We start from the raw sequence: 12,844 nt of genomic DNA on the forward strand, positions 1-12,844 counted from the left end.
GGAGATGAAAACTTTTCACTTTTAATTCAGACTAAAATCATCACAGATAAATTAAAATCTTAATATAGAAAATAGGGTTGCACCAACTTAATTTTGTGAGATTGGCAATCGACCGATTCTTACACAAGAAACCAATTTTCTCCACTTAGTCAACATAGCAACTTTGTCAGTATATTTAGACAACTTTTCAAAAAAAAAGTTTTATAAGCTGCACTCGGTGCATCACTAATGGAAAATATTAGATACAATATGAAGTATTTGTCTTTAAGTAACCTTCATTCTACTAATGTTATGTCGAATATTTATTCATGTATTATTCTTATAACACTAAGACTTTATTCTTGTAATATTATGATTTTTTCCCCTATTATTTAATTTTTTTTTTCTTAGCCTGGCCCTGATAAGAGGCTATCTTAGAAATAAATCCAAATAAGCTGCTGCTGACCACAGCCCCTCAACTCAACGTTTACTCTCACATGTGAAAATGGCTGCAAACAGATGCATTATTATACAACCATACATCTTTGAAAAGCAAAGGTGGAGCCTCCTGCACAACCGACAGGAATGCAGCAAGTGGTTTCTAGATGGTAAGTCAACAAAACATTTGTCTTTTCCAGCAGCCGTTGTACAGAGCATACAGAGGTAAAACCAGCTGACCAAACACGCTGGAACTCAGCTGGGGTTGCTAGGTAACAAATTGGGCCTGACTGGCGTTGCTAGGTGACGGCACAGTGCCTGTGGAATGTGTCTTAACAGTTTGAAGGTTTTTGACACAGCTCATTTTCCAGATACCAAAAAACATATGGGAAAAATGACTGGGTGTTTTTTTTTAAGCATTTGGGCAGTAGAAGAACAAAAACGTGCAAAATAGGTCGCCTTTAAAAAAGAAGACAAATTATCTATTTTCATAGATATCTAAAGAAAATACCACTCCTGTTGAATCACTTGACCTTTTTATTAATACAATCAGCTCAGTAATCTGTGAAACTGTCCATTATGGAAGATGAATTAAAGTAAAAATGTGTCTAGAGATCTTTTCCACAATTCGTGGAGCCTGCTGCTGAGACTCATATACAAACAATTTTGCGAGTCATTCATCAAAAAAGAGCCACTGCTCAACGTTGGCTGACAGTTGCAGTTTCTCCTGGCGTGATTCTGTGACTCAAGCATAAATCTGCAGAAACAGGATTTATTTTCTGCAGGCTGAAGAGACGAGAGGAACATTCAGATCTTGGCCTCCAGAACAAGAGAGCTATCATCAGATAGCTGGCTGCTCACTGAAACAGTAACAGTAATGTCATCTCTGTCTGCAGATCAGGTTTCAGCAATAAATGTCGACTTAACTAGAGAGCAACATAATGGCTTCCAACGTGTCTCTGAAGTAAAGGCAAAATCCTACACCTTAATATAAATATATATATATATAACTGGACTACTGGACTATTAACATACTTTTGAACGTAACTCTGGCTGTAAAAAGTGTTTCTCATTGCGTCTTCGAAGCCCGCTGGATAAACGTGGACACAAACATGCCTCTCTTCAATCATGGTGTCTTTGTTACCTAGCAACCACTTTGTTCCTGGATAGGACCCTCCAGAGGATCAATGTTCTGCTCAGCTGAGGTCCAGTGGACTGTTGGACCTCTTCACGATGATACAAAAGGTTCCTCTGAATATGTTTTAAACTTTTACACAATATTTATATAAACTGGAGGTATTTTTTCAATGTTTTAGCTAAAATGTGGATTTCTTCCAAGGTAATGTGCAAGCTGAAACACCGAAATGAGGACACTGAAGTCATCCTGCCTCATTCACAGCAGTAGACGTTGACACAGAGGAGTGTCAGCAGGAATGTTCGCTCCCAGGCTGTAAATATTTAAGCTGTTTACCGAGTCCTTTCAGCAGATTTGTCCCTCTGCTCCACAGATCTGAATCCTTTTCCGTCTCCAGTCCAGATCCAGAAACAGTGGGACATTTCTGAACTGTCTCAGATGTCTCGTGAGATTCCCAGCATTCCCAGCAGAATGTTTCCCTCCTGGTTTTCATTTAAAGTATCCCAAATATTCAACCCAGACTCTGCTGCTTGTCATTCAGGAGTTTTTAACAAATATTTCAGCTCTGATATTTTCATCTAGCAGTTAGGTTGAGTGGTAAATAGATCACAAAAAACCAGGATGGATTTGCTTTAATATTGACACCTGTTGGACTTCCCCACATTCTGTCATATTGCAAACACAAACTTGCTCAGAAATTATCTGACAAAAACAAGGAAATTTCTGTGCTCCAAAAGTAAAAAATGTACAAGAAGAAACTCAGAAACTTTGAGATTACCCTCAAAATCTCTGAGTTTATCTGTGAAAGTTTGATCCAGGTTTTTGGTCATGGGATGCATCTAAAGAAAAACAGAAAAAAATTTGGAAATTTTTCTGGTGGAAATTTGCTCCTTTTTTCTTTCTACAATTGCCCTTATATGTTGTTGTAGTTTTTAAACCCGATAGTCCGGTAGACTCCGTTCGATTGGGGACCAAAATTGCAGCATTTGTTACATTGTCAGCTGGTTTGGTTCACTTTCTCACTGCACTGCATCAAACGAACAAAACCTTTTGAAAACCTGTTCACCTCCTCGCCTGTGAGGGCGCTGCCTCAAGTACAACTGAAGGAAACAACAGGAAAACTTCTGAAGAAGACATGAGCTCAACTTCCTTCTTAACAAAATGTAAACAAAATGGAGTACCATCAGATTTCAGCAGTTGCAGGATTTCTTTTAGTCTTTGGTAAAAGGCCACGAGCCATTTCTCCTGCTGGTGCTAGACTTGCGCATTTGTTTTGGCTGCATTTACCCAGAATTCTTTGTGCTGTTGTTTGTTTCCTGCTTCGGAGTTCGTTTGGGGAGGTGTGAATACGTAACTCTGACGGAGACCAAAAAAACAAACTCCAAAGTTTGTTTTTGGTCTCGGTTTCTGTTCGATTGAAGTAAACTCAGGTACAGTTTGAATCCGTATGTGGAGGTGAGCGGACCGGAGACCGCGCCAAAAGCAGGAAGTGGACTACAGTGCAAGGCATCCTGGGTAGATATAACCAAAACAAACATGAGTCTAGCACTAACAGGAGAAAAGGCTTGTGGCTTTTTACCAAAGACAAAAGTGAAATCCTACAACTGCTAAAATGTGAAGCCATTCCATTTTTGTTTTGATTTATTGAAGAAGGAAGTTGCGCTCAATGTCTTCTTCTGAGATTTTAATGTTGTTTCCTTCAATGGTTCTTGATGCCGCACCACCACAGGTGAGGAAGGGAACAGGTTTTTCAAAGGGTTTGGTTTGTTTGACTCAGTGCTGGGAGAAAGTGAACTGGTTCAGCTGAAAATGCAACAAATGTCACAATTTTGGTTAAACCCCATTTGAACAAAGTCTCTTGGACTATCAGGTGTGGGAACGCCCTAAATTTCACGGTTCACTCTGTTAACTTCTGAAAGTAATTGTTCACACTGAGTTTTATTTAGGAACCTTACACATTTTCTTTCACTTTGAAGTTATTTTCACCTTTCAGATAAAGTCCCAGTGAAGTACATTTAAATTTATGGCTGTAACTTGATCAATTGTGAGAAACTTGGAGGGCGTTTAACTGCTTTTAATGTAATTTCTCTTTTGGACCAAAGTGTTCAAAGAGTCAAGGTCTGACATCAGAATCAAAATCTGCCGGGTTTGGGTAAAATATGCAGTAATATGATGAAATTAATACTAGAATACACCCGTAGATGTGTGGTCAACATCTGGCTGGTGCAAACTGACAGTTTTAAGAGTGAGTTCATTAGAAGAGGAGGGGAATAATTTTCTTTTAAAGAAGCTCACATCATTTCAGCATTGTGGCAGAAGCTCCAAGAACAGCAAACCGTTTGGGATGCTTCCCAACTCCTGCAGAAGACTCCCTCTGATTTCCTGCCCTGACTGGTTAAAGATACGGAAAGACTCCCCTCCTCTTTCCTCATGGACTTCATCGTAGTCAGTTTGCATTCCTGAGTTCATGTTTTTGCAAACCGTGCTTTCCCTCCTTTTTTTCCCCTTGTCCTCTCACAGCTCATGAAGCCAAACTAATATGACATCATGCTGAAGGGAAGTTATGCTGAAAACATACCCAGGAGGACCTGCAGGAGGACCAGGGAGCAACGGCAGAAAGGGGAAACTACCCACCAGAAGGAGGAAGTATTCATCATAGAACATTCCTGACACATGTGAAGCACTTTGTCAAGCAAAAACTGAAAAAAATGCTGTTTTGACTCAAAGATGAGGAAAAAACTTAGGACAGACAGATGGGATCAGATGTCTTGGATGGAAAAAATTAAAGGAAAGAAGCAATAAATATATCTGGATGGAAAAAAGGGGGACATAAAACACTGCAGCTGAAGCTGGAGAGGAGAATGGGGACATTCTTTGAGCTGCTCTGTGAAAAGTCCAGCCTGAAGTGACAGAAAGGCTCCAGCCGAGAGCAGGTCAAGACCTACCGGGTCGTTCTGAGAGATTCATTCCACCTCTTCAAAACCCAAAACGGCTTGTTCGAATCACAAGCCAATTATCCGATTAAAGAGAGCAGAGAAAAACACTGTGATCCTGTTAATAAATCGCTAAATTGCTTTGAGAAACGGTCGCGGGGCCCTCACAGCAGGTGTGAAAGGCCTTCTTCATCACTGGTCCAACTCACTGGCATGAAAACGACACCAATTGAGCTCTAATGGTCCGTGAAAAAGTTTCACATCAAACAAAGTTTTACTCAAAGCCAGATATTCTGAGTAAATACAAAAAGCTGTAAGTTAAAAACGGAAAAAAGCTTCTAAAAGCAACCGTAAAACATTTTTTTATGTCTAATGGTGAGCCACATTTTAGCCCATTTGTTTTCATTCAGTCACTTTGGATTATTTTCAGACAACCTGCTCAACCTCAATCAGCTTTGAGTCCAGACTTTGACTAGGCTGCTCCTTTCTAAGCTATTCAGGTGTGCCTCAGATCATAGTCCTGTTGAATAAACAGTCCAAAGTATATGAGACTTAAGCAGCTGCTTAGGACCCTCAAACCACCAGGGGGCCCCAAGAGCACTGAGCTAGCATGATTTCATATATATATATATACATATATATGTACTGTATATATATATATATATTGCCAAAAGAATTTGCTCTCCTGCCTTGACTCACGTTTTAATTCATAGGTTTCAATATGAGGCTGTTTTACCATTTGCAGCTTGAACAGCTTCAACTCTTCTAGGAAGACTGTCCACAAGGTTTTGGAGTTTAGGAGTATTTATGGGGATTTTTGACCATTCTACCAGAAGCACATTTGTGAGGTCACATACTGATGTTGGACGAGAAGGCCTGGCTCTCAGTCTCCGCTTTAATTCATCCCAAAGGTGTTTTATCAGGTTGAGGTCAGGACTCTGTGCAGGCCAGTCAAGTTCATCCACACCAGACTCTGCCGTCCATGTCTTTACGGGCTTTGCTTTCTGCTCTGGTGCACAGTCATGTTGGAAGAGGAAAGTGGCCAGCTACAAACTGTTCCCACAAAGTTTGGAGAATGGAATTGTCCAAAATGTCTTGGTATGCTGAAGCATTCATAGCTCCTTTCACTGGAACTAAGGGGCCAAGCCCAGCTCTGGAGAAACTACCCCACACCATAATGCCCCCTCCCCCTCCCCCAAACTTTACACTTGGCACAATGTGGTCAGACAACCACCAAACCCAGACTCGTCCATGAGATTGCCAGATGAAGAAGCGAACGGGCCTCCACTGCTCTAGAGTCCAGTGGCGGCGTACGTTACACCACTGCACCCAACGCTTTGCATTACACTTTTTGATGTTTGGCTTGGATGCAGCTGCTCCACCATGAAGCTCTCTGTGTACTGTTCTTGAGCTAATCTGAAAGCCACATGAAGTTTGGAGGTCTGTAGTGATTGACTCTGCAGAAAGTTGGCGACCTCTTCGCACGACGCGTTTCAGCATCTGCTAACCCCGCTCTGCTGTCGTTCCCAAACACTTCCATTTTCTTATAATACATCTGACAGTTGACTGTGGAATATTTAGGAGCGAGGAAATTTTAATGACTGGATTTGTTGCACAGGTGGCATCCCATCACAGTTCCACGCTGAAATTCACTGAGCTCCTGAGAGCGAACCATTCTTTCACAAATGTTTGTAAGAACAGTCTGCATGCCTCTGTGCTTCATTTTATACACCTGTAGCCATGGAAGTGATTGGAACACCTGATTCCAATAATTTGGATGGGTAAGCAAATACTTTTGGCAATATAATATACATAAATATAGCCACTGAACCCACCCTGTGTAAGTTTTATAGTATGTATGTTCACTTGTACATACTATGGAATCTGGAATCCATAGTATCTGGAATCCAGCTACCAGTATGAGGAAAGTCAAACACTTCCAGTTTCCATAATTTGTTTTCCTCCATTCCTCCTTCATAAACCACTGACAGACTAATTAGACAGCTCTCTGAGAAGTGGTCAGATGTTAATGAACATGGCAGCTGTTTCTTCAGCGGGCTTTATTAAAGGGATAATCTTGGAAAATGAAAGAATATGGGCCAGTGAAAGTGGTGACATTGAGGATGGTTGGGTTGGAGCAGGAGGAACCTTCAGGGCTTTAAACGTGCAGAAGATGTGGTACAATGTAACTATCATTGAATCACTATTCTCTGCTGTGGTTGGCTGTTCACCACAAGCTTAATTTGGTATTTTGTCATCTGCTTTTGGTGGAAAGCCGCTGTGTCTCATTTAAAAGGAATGCCATCCACAAACTGGCACCACAAAATCATTTATGATCAGTGAGATAGCTGCAAACAGAAGACATTATTAAAGTGTCTCTCAGGAAAGAAAAATGCCAGTCTGCTAACCTTTTGGCTTCCAATTGTTAAAACAAAGTGTGGTCTAGTCCTGGAGGATAAAACAGGGCAAAGCCGTCTGCATTTTCTGCCTCAAATTAAGATTTATAGCCAAAAACTCAACCAGGCTCAAATAGGCAAACTGTACCCAGAGGCAGCTCGGTTGGGTTTTAAGCTATAAATCTTGATAGGAGAAGAAAAATGCTTCACCATTTAGTACTCTTGTTAAAAGACTAAATGAATTTTGATGATGATTTGTCTCAAAGTGTAGCCCATCGTCTCCCCTGGGCCACTTCTCCACAAACAAGATGGAATTAGCTTGAAGGAAACAAAATAGATGCATTTTAGATCTGTGTTTGAAATTGGTTTCTTCTGGGTTGAAACACCAAGATCATATCCAGAGTATGATCTCAAACGCAACATATTGATCACCAGATCTGCCATTGACTGAAGACCAGACTCACCGCAAAGTGATGGCAGCCATTTTGGAAATCCTTTGTCTTTGATGATGCACAGTAAACAGCAAAACTCAGAGCAAAAACGTGAATGATGCAAACTCGAAAACATACAAGTACAAAAAAACACAAAAATTCTGCACTTCCATTTTGTGGAGCAAGTTTGCATCTTTTCATATTTGCAACTAATTTTCCCGTTTTGCTTCTCTTTTCTGTGGTTGCAGCATTTTTTGTTTGCATTTGTCTTGCTAATTGTAGGCATTTGCTCCCATGTTCTGTGATTGCAACATTTTTTTGTTTGTAGCGTTTTTATGTTGTATTAGTGTTCTGGAGTTTGCGTCACTCTAAATGAGTGTTTGCAGACTCCAAATGCCTACGTTAGGTAATAAATCTGGATCTGGTCTGCACCCCCACAACCAGAACCAAACGTGGAGAAACAAGATTCAGTTTTCATGCTCTTCTCATCTGGAAAAAACTTCCAAAACACTGCAAAGCTGCTGAAACACTGGATTCCTTTAAATTAAGGCTGAAAGCCCACCTCTTTAGAGTAAATTAAACATTGATCAAGATATTTGATGTTTGCATTTGTGATTTTTATTATGGTATTTGATAAAATGTTATGTTTAATGCTTGTTTCACAATTGGTGAGTCATGTTTTTATGTTGTGAAGCACTTTGAACTGCCTTGTTGCCGAAACGTGTCATACAAATAAACTTAACTTGAAAGTGACTTGTTTTTGCAGTGTTTCTGTGTTTGGGGGCATTTTCCTCATAGTAGCTTTTTAATTATGCTTTTCATATTTTATTTAATTAGAGAATTCAAGCGAATTCTCTTTTTTCTAACATCTAAAAATAGAAATCAAATTGTTGTGTCTTGGTTTAATCATAGAACCAGAATTTTTTATATTTAACTTCTGGAAAAAGGCATAAACAGCTCAGGGTTTATAGTGAGCCGTTGAGTAAAAGGATCAAGTGTAAATCTTTCAAATAGTGTGGTTGTTAGTAGTAAGTAGTGTTAAGTTTATTACCACTGTCTTTCAACATTATTATTATTGTCGGTTTTTAAAGTAAATGGTTTGTCTCCATTCTGTGAAAGCCTTTGAATTCATAACTCTTGTATTCTGCGCTCCAAGTGTCATATGGATGCAGGCCCTGAATTATCATATTATTGTTTCTTTTTAGTTTCTTAGTCTTAATACATTTTTGTGCTATTACTAATGTTAATATAAATAAAAATACAGGATATAGACAGTGTACAGAACCACAAACACTTTTTTTAATCCATCAATATGTCAAATTATGGGCCTCTTTTGAAAACCAACTGCAGGTTAAAATATGGCTGATCTTTCAGCCATTTTGTAACATAAGGCTCCATTATGGTGGAAAATAAGCGATTGTGACCAAACTGTGACTGAATTGCTGGATCAATCTGCTCCTGAATGGCGTTTTTGATCCCTCTCTTTATTAATGGCAGTGCTCTCACTCCCCTGGATGAGCAGCAAACCCGACACTTGGATTGCATCAGGATGCATTGCTGTGGGAAAGACACAGGAGTCATGGTAGCGCTAACATTTTCCTCTCCTGGCAAATTATTTTCCACGTCTCAAGCAATCAGACGGAGAATTCATCAAATGAAACACCTTTGCGGTAGCGTTTACTCGCATTCCTGGGGAAGTTCAGTCTGTCCTCGGTTATTTTTGAATGTGTTTTGGTTCTCCGACGTGTGGTCCTGTCATAAACTTTCTAACAGTGTGTCAACCTGATGAAGTGAAAGATGGCGAACAGAACCCCGGTTCTACCTGGAGTCACATCAAACACAGTTTATAACGTGGCCTTTTTGATCTGCAGAGCACTGGGGGGGAAATATGCCATCAAATCGGAGCAGAAGTGTATCTGTGTCATAAGATCATCTCTTGGTCCAGGAATTTCCTTTCATCTGGAGCCAACATGTTCTCAGTTGGGTTGATTTTCTATCATTTTTGGTACCAGAGGCACGGCAGCGAGGCAGATTTACAGCCTCAGATGTGCAAAATAAGTGCAGTTTGGTATCAAGTGAGAATCTGCTCTGACATAAGAGCCCAAATGACTCTGTAATCCTTCATTGTTTATCTATAAGGTCCAGAGAAATAAAAAAAAATCAAGTTGGTAGCTAACATCAGTCATAACATAAAATAAAACACAATAAATAACCCTGAACAGACTACAGAGCAATGGCTCCCAATGAAAAATTGACACAATTGACAGTTGTAAAATTAAACACGGCTAAAACGCACAGCAATCATTGTCATAACAGTAAAAAAATATATACAAAACACGGCAAACTTAAACTTGAAACCCATATAATAAAATCTGTCAAAAAATATATGTTAAAATAAGTATATTCGTAAAGAAAACACGGACGGCAACAGAATACAGGGAAAGAACTGACCGTTACCTGTTGCCATGGCAACCACCAACCGTCAAGCGCAACGAAGCAAAACTTAGGAAACAATAAAAGTCAGGAGGAAGTAACTTTCTGACTAAAGAACATGAATTTGAAGAATAAATAAAACACTTTTTGACAGACTTCACAATTACATTGTTAAAATAAAGCCTGTTTTATGTAAATGGGTTTTATTTCAACAATATCATAGTTGTGACGTTTTTCAAAAAATCTCGACTCTTAAGTGTGAATCAAGATAATTTCTACTCAAAATAATCTCCTTCATCACAAAATAAGTCGTCTAAATAAAGGATACAGCAGGTGTTTTCTTTATTTATTTTTAACACCTCGTTTTTTTTGCTTCACAGTCAATTAGTAATTTGTTTATTTCACAAAATGCTGAATGGCTTTGGTGAGTTTTCTGTGACTCACAGTTAAAAGCAAAATAAATCTGCAATTGTGAAGAAAAGAAAATGCAATATAATTTTGTCTAAGTGACTTGAAAGCATGGACATTAAAACCTGGTAAGCTGAGCCTGGCCAAGGCAAGTGCAAGTTAAACGGCTCTGCTTAGGCTCTCCACACCACCAGGGGGCCCCCCAAGAGCACCAGGCCAGCATGAGAAAAATAATTGTTGGAGAAGTAGAAGATCTCAAACTTGTGAACTTGTTTACTGTAAATGTAATATCTAACTGTAAATTTAGTATTGGCTACGAATTCAATCTAAATGTTGAACTCATAGCAAGATGTAAGCTAACAGTTAACATAATGGACACCGGTTAGGATGAACTGTTTAAACAAAGCAAAGTGAAGGTGGGTAAATGTTTTATATTTGAACCGTTTTAAATGGTGGAAATTTACTCTTGAATCAACCCTGCTCTGAGAATAATGTAAGCTAATGGTTATACTAACAGCTAAACCGTTAGCTTAACCGTTAGCTTTGGATGCATAACATCCTTGCCTTCATTGTGACCGTGAACTAAAATTATATCTCACTCCAGAGATTTCAATATTGTTATTTTGAGAATTATTAAAGTACCATACTCCTTCAAACTGATCTTGAACTTTAAACTGATCAGACTTTCAGCTGAGCTGGTAAGACAAGCTTGTTTTCTTCTCTATTCATTGCCTTAATGGTGTTATAATTACACCGTATCACATTCCACCACCATGTGATTTGAGATCAGCTTCCTCTCAAACCTTTTGTTTACACTTTCACACCACCAAAGCATACTGGGAGCTCGCTTCTGCTCTCTAGCCAGTGACCCCTAACAAGACTGAGCAGGTAAAGCCTGAACATTTGAATTAAGACTGACAGGCAGAACAAATCGCTTCGGAAATGAAAAAAAATATTACCAACAGATGTTTATTTAACAGGTTTAAGACCCTTTTTTTTACGTTCCACAGGTGGCTCTTATGAAAAGTGAACCAAGAATGAACCTTGAAACATGAGTTTGACAAGGAACTGCTAATCGACCTACAGACAGGAGACAGATGGGATGTATGCGCTTTCTACAGGATGATGAACTGAGGGAGATGGACTGCAAAGGTTCTGTCATGTGTCATATATATACAGTTACTTTATATATATATATATATATATATATATAAAATTATATATATATATATATAATTTTTTTTTCCATTATCCATCCATCCATCTTTCTTCTTGAAGTACGTTTACTCTAACATATATAAATTTCTTTGTGTAATTTTTTGTAGCTTTGTGTTGTGAAAAAAAATAATTTGGAAAATAAGTTCAACTTTTGAACTTTTTTTATAATTAAAAAAAATATTTGGATTTCTTTTTTTTTTTTTTTTGCTTCCTCTGCCTTAATTAGCTTTTTTGTAAAGATGTTTCTTTTATTTGGAAAAATACCTGAATGGGTATATATTCATATTTCTATCAGTCTGATTACACCATTCATCTCCTACTTTAGAGATGTTCAATATTTTACATTGTGCTATTGATGCAATACCAAGTCTAGGGCCAATGTTGCTGCGACTGATTAAGTTTCATCAAACTGCTGATCTTTACATGTTTCTGTTGTTTTTCCTTTGAATTAGGTCAGAATTTATATGTTTACAAAACACTTTACTAACCCATAAGACAATAAAACAATAGAAAACCAAATCAAAGCTGAATCTTTTTTGAGATAGAGATGAGAATCTACAGTAAAATAAAAAAAAGCAAGATGGAATCTGTAAAGTATTAATTCAATACTGATATCAACAATGTCAATGTTTTAATTGGATCCTCCTACTTTTTTAATTTCTTGAATGACTATTGTTCACTCCTATTTGAGTAAAAATACATTAAAGTAATTCTGCTCTTACTTGAGCACAGGTTTCGCCCAGAGCCTTTTTACTCTGCAGAGGAATGGACCAATCAGACCTCAGGTGACTAAAGGTCAAAGGACGGGGTGAGTGCTGCAGCAGACGTGCCGCAGCACTCCTCTGCCTGCAGGCTGCAATGATCTCTGAGCTGCTACAGTTGGTCTTTAACGTGAATCTATCAAAGCTCCTGGCGGGAGCCATAATTGAAGCTCAGTCGTGCCAGAAACAAGATTTTTCTTGCTTGGGTGTAGCTGTTGGCTATCAAAGCAAATGCCAAAGGCCTGTTATCACAAATACATATAATCTGTTACTGAGGCATGCGAACGTGAAACTCTCTCTGTTTCAATGCCTCCGATGTACAAGTAAAGATACATTTCCACAAGTAAAAATGTCAAATCAGCGCTTTGGAGCTTTACAGAGGGAACACAAATGTAATGATTTCAAAAGTTGTGAATAATTAAGTTCTCTATTTGGATTTTAAGGTTTAATTAATGGAAGGAGTCAGAGTCCAGACAATGAATCTGTGGGAGAAAAAAAAGATTAGGGTGAAGAAGGGAAGTTAAACCATTAAAACACAAGAAGAAACATACAAAAAGTTTGGTGTGATACCAATAAATATTTAGCCAGTGATTATTGACAAAAGTAAACTGGTCTTCACATGAAGTTTTTCTCTTGAAAAGTAACCAAACATTTTTTTTAAATCCTTTTTTAGCACTTTTGCTCCTTTTTAAATTGACTTTAAGTTTGTTTT

This window comes from Xiphophorus maculatus, chromosome 23 (genome assembly GCF_002775205.1).
Source record: "Xiphophorus maculatus strain JP 163 A chromosome 23, X_maculatus-5.0-male, whole genome shotgun sequence".
Lineage (NCBI taxonomy): Eukaryota > Metazoa > Chordata > Actinopteri > Cyprinodontiformes > Poeciliidae > Xiphophorus > Xiphophorus maculatus.